The sequence below is a fragment of the Egretta garzetta genome, unplaced genomic scaffold, assembly GCF_000687185.1.
Source record: "Egretta garzetta isolate BGI_Z169 unplaced genomic scaffold, ASM68718v1 scaffold732, whole genome shotgun sequence".
Classification (NCBI taxonomy): Eukaryota; Metazoa; Chordata; class Aves; order Pelecaniformes; family Ardeidae; genus Egretta; species Egretta garzetta.
This window is the reverse complement of record NW_009259029.1, coordinates 647,477-654,797: the sequence shown is the minus strand read 5'-3', so window position 1 is coordinate 654,797 and position 7,321 is coordinate 647,477. Positions and strand designations below refer to the sequence as shown.

The window sequence follows — 7,321 nt, the reverse complement described above, 5'->3', positions numbered from 1 at the left end:
TCCCTCTCGGCAGGGCTGCTCTCGATCCTTTCTTCCCCCAGCCTGTTTTGATACTGGGGGTTACCCTAACCCAGGTGCAGGACCTTGCACTTGGCCTTGTTGAATCCTCATGAGGTTCACACAGGCCCACCTCTCCAGCTTGTCCAGGTCTCTCTGGATGACATCCCGTCCTTCTGGCGTGTCAACCGCACCACTCAGCTTGGTGTCATCCGCAAACTTGCTGAGGGTGCACTCGATCTCGCTGTCTAAGTCATTGATGAATAGTATTTTATTTTTAGGCCACTTTAATGGAAGTACTGTATGTTCTACAGCTTCATCCCTCAAGTCTATGAATCCATTCTTAACCAAAGTTTTTCAAAAAATGTTAGAAAACCATTTGCATAAAATCACTTCTCGTAATTTTTCTTTTGAGCAACATAAAGTTGCAAAAAAATTGCTGCTGCTGAAGAGGCAAACAGCACCTCTGCAAGTTGCACAAGTCCTTGCTGAGCTCTAGGGTCACTGTACCTATCGCCTTTGTAGTGCCATTCTGTTTTAAAGCTACCAATGCCGTAGGTTTTGTTTCTAAAACACATCAAGTTTTGGGAAACATTGTCAGGAACAACTTCTCTCATTTAGAGTAAATATTTTATAAAATTACTTCTCCTTAATGTGTAGTTGACTTAATGTGTTAAGTCATTTAAAGAATTCTGAACTTAACGTGCTTTTTTTCTTACAGAGCACAGAATTTATCCAATAAAATGTATACCCAAAAGATTACAGAAACAAGTCATCCTTGCAAGGAAAGCCAGACCATTTGAAATATTCATAAAACACAACAGCATGTGTGAAAACAAACTGCTTAGCTCTCTTTAGAGTATCATCCTCTGAGAAAGCAATTCTTGCTCATAAACCCTAAAAATAGAGAGAGGGCATAAAGGGAATTTTACTTCTAAATAGCACTGATAAAAACTTACGGTTCCAGTAACTGGTTTCTAATGTGTTTTGAAGAACTGGAACAACCGCAGAGAAAAGACCGCAGTGGATGGAATATACCACCGTGAAGGATGTCAGCTGGATGAGTCCACCAAAACTGCAAAGCCACTGGCTTAGAACACGTAAGCACCAGCTTATAGGAAATACCAGGTGCTTGTGGGCTCAAAGGCTGCAGTAAAAGGCCTCTCTTTCAGCTGTGAGAAACAAGTTTAACTAAGACCAAGCTAATTGCCAAGATGATTAAGGGCAACACAAACTACCAAGAGAAGTGGCAGATCTTCCCCCTCTCAGTTTTCAACTCTGTCTTACCAGATGACAATCTTTAGCAAAACACAAGGTTTTGACCTAAATGTTTCTGGGTGGCATTTAACTTAAAATATAGTGGAAAGCCAGGTGAGGTGATCTAATGGCATTTTGTGAGAGACTGCTTGCGTATATTTGTAGCTGCCAGATGAATCCCAGACCACGCGTCTCCTGACATGCCAGAAGCCCATGCCTGGAGGCCACACAAAGCTCTTGTGGCCCACAGGATGCAAAGCCTACAAAAGCCCCTCTGCTCTCTCAGCTGATCAGCTGAAGGAGCCAACCCAAAGAACAACTCTTAACATTTCCAAAATGCCATTGTTATGACTTTTTGGTATACAGAAACTTCTAGAAAGAGACTGCTTTCTGTGTTTGCCCGTATGTCAGACCACCCATCTTAACTATGAAGACAACAAGCAGAACTTACAGTACTTTAAATCCTGCATCAGTGTTTCCATACTGAAATAAAGCTATCTTAAATCACTACAGTCTAATCCTGTCATGATTTAGCCTGCTTTAATTTGCATGTTTCCACTTCACAGCCGATTTACCTCAAGTTTGCTTCCCTCAAGGTAGTGGGCTTTCACTGCAGAGCCCCACTTTGGTGGGTACCATGAGACAGCACCAGCTCCTCTCCTCCCAGCCCTGCAAAGAGCCTGGAAGATTTCATTGCTTGTGCACAAGGCACTTGGAGGTTCAGAAGAGACGCTTAAAAATGGGGGAGGGAAGAAGCTGACGAAGATGTCATTCCCTCATGTCTTCAATGGCTGGGGGAGGCTGGGGAGCCCCTGCCACATGTGCCCCAACTCGTACTGGGATAACTGGCCAGGGCTTTGAGCAGGATGCCAAAATGATCCAGGTTAAGCACATTCCTGCCAGCATGGAGAAGCTGTGTTACTGGTGTAGCCAGAAAGACAGACGTAGTTTGCAAGAGGAGGCTACAAAACTAACTTACATCCAAACCTGTAAGGATGCATACATAAAGGGACTATTACAAAGCCCACTATTTGCAGATCACAAGAGTAGCACATTATTTAGAAAGGAAGTTGTTAGGCTCTATTTCCAGACAAAAAGAATGTAAACAGTACAAACTAGTGCTGTTTTCTGCAAGACACTGAGGTCTTCTGACCAACAGAGGCGATTTTGGAAGGTCTGCTGTAATAACTTCACTTACATATAAAACAGAACTAGATAAACCTGATCAAACAAAGCTATGGGGAAGAAGAAACACTAGGCCGAAATACCTTAAAGTCAGTTTGATCACCAGTGTGTATTTAGAGGTAGCAACATTCATTCTTTGCCTTACTCAAACTTTGACTTCGTTATACAATCATCACTTTGTCAGAAATGCCATCTCAGTATTTTTAGGTGACAGTACATTTGTTTGTACTGTACATTTCTGGTGAGAAACTTGTTATATTTTATAGGTCACTCAGTTTTACCATCTGCCTTGATTTATGCTTAAGGAAGACGTTGTTCCTGAAATCCCTAGTGTCATACACAATTGTGAAGATGTCGTAACCAGCAGCAGTTTGATTTTGTGTCATCCCAGTGTAAATACTCATGGTTAATGGAAAAAGGTACCATCAAAAGCTTGCACAAGAGCTGTACAAAGGCACGGCGTGGTGTCTGTCCTTCATTCCCCTCACTGGGTCAGGGTATGATTACTAATTCCCCTGGTAAGGCTGACATGGGACCACCTGAAGGTGAGGGTCAGCGTTGGGGACGGTCAATGCTCAATGGGGAGCACCCCAGGGAGATGCCTGTCCACCACCACCACCTCCTGCAGCAGGTAGTGACCTGCATGTGACCGCTACCGTACCCATCCCTAGAGAGGCTCATGAGTGGGGACACAGGCAGATTATCCCTGGATTAAAATGAAATTACAAATTTAATGTTTCTTCCCCAGAAAATACTTTCAAGGTTTGCACACCCTCAACCTTTCACAGGAAACATCCTGCATCATTTTTTTCATTAACAGTGCTCAAAACTTCAATAAAGACAGCTTTTAAAGCTTAGCATCATGGTGTTCTGAAAATATTAGTCCTGGGATACCAACGCAGCTCACCCAAAACTCAACACTTCTGCATACAGACATAGGCAGCAACGCAGAAGAGCAGTGACATGCACCATCCTCTGCTTCCACAGAGAGGGTACAGAGATAGATTTCAACAAAGCCTACATAATAGTTTGGCAATGCCCTACAGTGACTTAAAAAAAAAAAGTAAAAATAAAGTTTATTTTTTAAAAATATATTGAAAGACTTTTTTTAGAAGATTCCCACTATACAGATCTATTACCTGTATTCACTTCCAGTTATATTAGTCTGCTTCCCCCAATCTTTAAAACAATAACTGAAGGTACCTTTACGTTAGTGTAAGTCAGTCTTCTACAGGCAGCTGCACGTGTTTATTGCTTTAAGTCAGTTTGTAATCAGAACATGAGTATCAGAGCAGAACGCCTGTGCAGTCATGTGCCAGCACGAAACTAAACCTGTGGTGGGAGAGATCCTTCACTGCAAGACTTTTCCTCTCTTCGTGAGCCCATCTCAGATGCTTGAAAAAGCTTTTCCAGCCATACTGACAAGAGACAAAAATACGGCAATACAACTAGCTGGTCCATGGGAAGGAAAACACAAAATTACTCAGTAAGGTCTTGGAATTTTATAGCTGATTTGTCCTTGTTTTGACCATAGTCTCCCAAGTGATGCCAGCAGCAAACCCATCTGGTGCGTGTAAGACTAAATATCTGCTGCTTGTGAAAATGGATGGCTTAAAATTAGCATGCGCGTTAAGATCTGGTTTGCAAAATCTTAAAAGGACAAAAAAGTTCAGTTTAATTCAAAATCCTTTGCTCCTCCAAGACTGCTTTACCAAGGAAGTCTAAATCTGTTTATAGCTAAAGAAAAAAGGGAAGGTACTGAAAATCAGAAGCTCCCAGCTGCTTGAATTTGCTTTAACAATAACCCAGTTTATCTCATTTGTGGGAGGCAAACAGCTTCCTGACCGCAACTCTTCCAGATGCTCGTTACCTGAGGAAGATAGATAATGTGGACACTCGTGATGTTACAGCTCTCCTTTGCTCAACAGGATAGACAGTGGTAGGTAATGAGGCAGAAACCCACAACTATAACCATATTATAGATGGTGTTGAAGCCATTAGCTAGGTGGCACATTTAAGAAGGGTTTAACCTTCATCATCTATGTTGCAGTTAGAAATGTCCTCAATACACGCAGACAGCTATATTCATTAAGAGATGCACAGCTTAGTCTTTTGGATGTAAAGTACTATTTAGGTATAAAATAGCAGTTAATATTATAATTCAAAGTTGTAAAATAATACCGTGCATTATATAATGGCTACTTAGAAGATGGAATTTTCATCATATGCAAGAACTTATTTTCTGGGATAAAGACTAAAGTGTATTTTAAACTGCACACCAACTTAATATCTATCATGCTCTAGGATGGTCTGAAAACCCAATTAAAACTGCTTTAAAAGGAATAGAATTTTTCTTAATATTATGGCGATTTTTACATCACATGGAATTCTTATTTGTCTGTCACCTTGTGCACCTCTTTCAAAAGTGATTTTTCTGTTGTGCAACAGAACTTTGGTGTAGCTCCTGCACCCTATCATGACCAACATCAGTAATTTCATTAACACATTTACACATAGCCAAATCTCTACAATTAAGCACAAATTCTTAAAAAAAAAAAATAAAATTTGAAAAAGCATCAAGGAAAAGCATAGATTGATAAGCCTAGGAGAAATACTGCAAAAAAAGCTATTGCTTGGCAGAGACATATGAGTATTTAACAAGCTTCAGGAATTTGGTGGGGTTCAATGATGTATAGAGACAGGTTGCCAACTAACCACATTTTCTGCTTCTCTCTTGGCATGGCACTGCAGCAAGCCTTTTCCAACACAGCAAATAGCATCAAAACTTCAAAGCTCCCCCCTCTGTGCAGAAGAACACAATTTGTGGTGAAACTGGGTTCTTGTAAAGAGAAAACAGAGGTTATCCAGCAAATGTTTCTTCCCCTTAAATAGGAGTAAATCACACTTTTTGACCCTGAAAATATGCAACTGGCATCTGTAAGCGAATGCTTGGGGAAGGGGGGAAATGATGTCTTTAGCAAAGTTCCCCTGAAATCCCCCCCTTCAGATTAAGGCAGAGGACCACCTTTGTCTGCCTGTACCTGCCTGAAATGGTTTTCAAGGCTGTTGTCAGCAACCTGAGGGCACCGATGGAGAACAAAATCAAGTACAACGTGAAGAGGCAACACAAACACTTGCACAGCAGATACTCAGTACCCAGACAGCTGCAAAGAACTTAAGAGGCTTCAGTGAAGAGGGTTGTCTTATATACAATATTTTGAAAACTGGTGCAGAAAGTTTTTCAGGAAGGTGAACTGAACTGCAGGATGTTCTTGCAATAGCTACAAAACGTCGTACTTGGGCTGCGCACACAAATGCAAAGCAGCCACAAGTGCAGAGGCCAAGCGAGACCCTCTTCAAGTGAGAACTTGGTAAAAGCCAGGTGGGAATGATAGTCCAAGATGACTCTTGGCACATGGAGTTTGAAGGCTTCAGTTAACACTTTGAATGGAAAGCAAGCAACACAGCTGAGACAGCTCTTCTCCTGGGGCACAAAAGGAGAGGAGGTGGTGGCAATGTCAGCTTTGCACCCAGCCTTGGCATGCGAGCCAGCAAAGGGAAACTGGGCTCCCAGTTCAGGCTCCCTTCACCGCTCCCTTGCCTCCGCAAGAGCATCAGGTCTGCAGAAGGCTGCAGAGGCAAGAGGTGGCACATCTCAAGGAAGCCTGTGATCTTCCAACTGATGATCAGTCCAGGCAAGCATTTCACAGCTTCGCTGCCATCTGTGGGAGCAGCACTTGCTGGGAAGCAGGTCAAGATGTTGCCCTCGTACCGCTTTGTGCCCCTTTCCAAGCAGCCCTAAATGTTGCTGCTATAAAAAGAAGTGCAAAGATGGTACAAGAAAAGGATATAGCACAAGGAGTAAAAAAAAAAGCCAGAAACAGGAACCCATTCAGCACCCAATCTCAGCAAATTTTACGCATCGTACAAGGTGCTAATCACAATGCTGTAATTAAAGGTGGAGCTGAGTCATGGATCGCCAAGCCAACGTTCACCGAGATGCTCTGGGAAGGCAGAACAGCATCCGCAGACCTGCAATACATGGTCTCACAGCAGAAGACTTTTCTTAAGATCTAACTTTTTCTTGATAGTAAATATTGCCTTATTTTCTTTTTCGTACTGAATGGTGGGTCTCCCCACTACCTAGCTTCAGGAGTGAATAGTTAAAAGCGGAGTGGATTAATCCATGTGTTCCCAAATCAAGATAAACTGGTAATTTTTGTGGCAGTTCCCCTAATTCCCTGTTACACTGAACAAGGCAAAATGACCATGGCTCTTGCTCTGCCTCAGAATGAGAGAAACCCAATTACAGATACCATACATATTTGGCTTCACATGAAACTAGATGAAGTTTCTTGGCTGCTTATTCAGGATACTTGATATTTGTGTCAACATCGCCAATGTCTTTCCTGCTATTTTATTTCCACCTCTTATCAGTGTCTGGGCACTGCTGTATCATGTATCAAGGCTAATGTAAAGCAATAGTCTAAACAGAAGTTAAAACTTTTCCTATGCTGTCATTCTAGAAAGGAAATTCTAGAGAATTTCATTCTCTGCAATTTTAAGTATTACTTTACTTTTTTTTCACTACTAATTTTTCATTTTAACTACATCTTGCCCTCCCTTAAAAAACCCAAACACATCATTGGAAAGAAAATGCTTAAAATGGATAAATCCTTATGCTTCTCCCACAGTGCAGCTGAAAGTCTCTACAGCTGAGTGTTTCCTACGTCAAATCAAAACCACACAGCCAGTGGTGTTGCAAACCACAACCATTTTCACAGAGAACACAGGAGAGATTCAGACCAGCCTCTGCACAGGAAGGTGTTGGAGACCAAGGTCTCGCCCACCCTTTCTGCCCCCAAACAGACACATAATGTCC

At 42.0% G+C, this 7,321-nt stretch overlaps 1 protein-coding gene across 5 annotated transcripts in view; it reads right to left on the bottom strand.

Annotated features, from left to right (window-relative positions):
• The window catches only part of HDAC4 (histone deacetylase 4), a 245,483-nt gene that overhangs the window by 139,421 nt on the left and 98,741 nt on the right, over window positions 1-7,321 (bottom strand). The window lies entirely within an intron of this gene.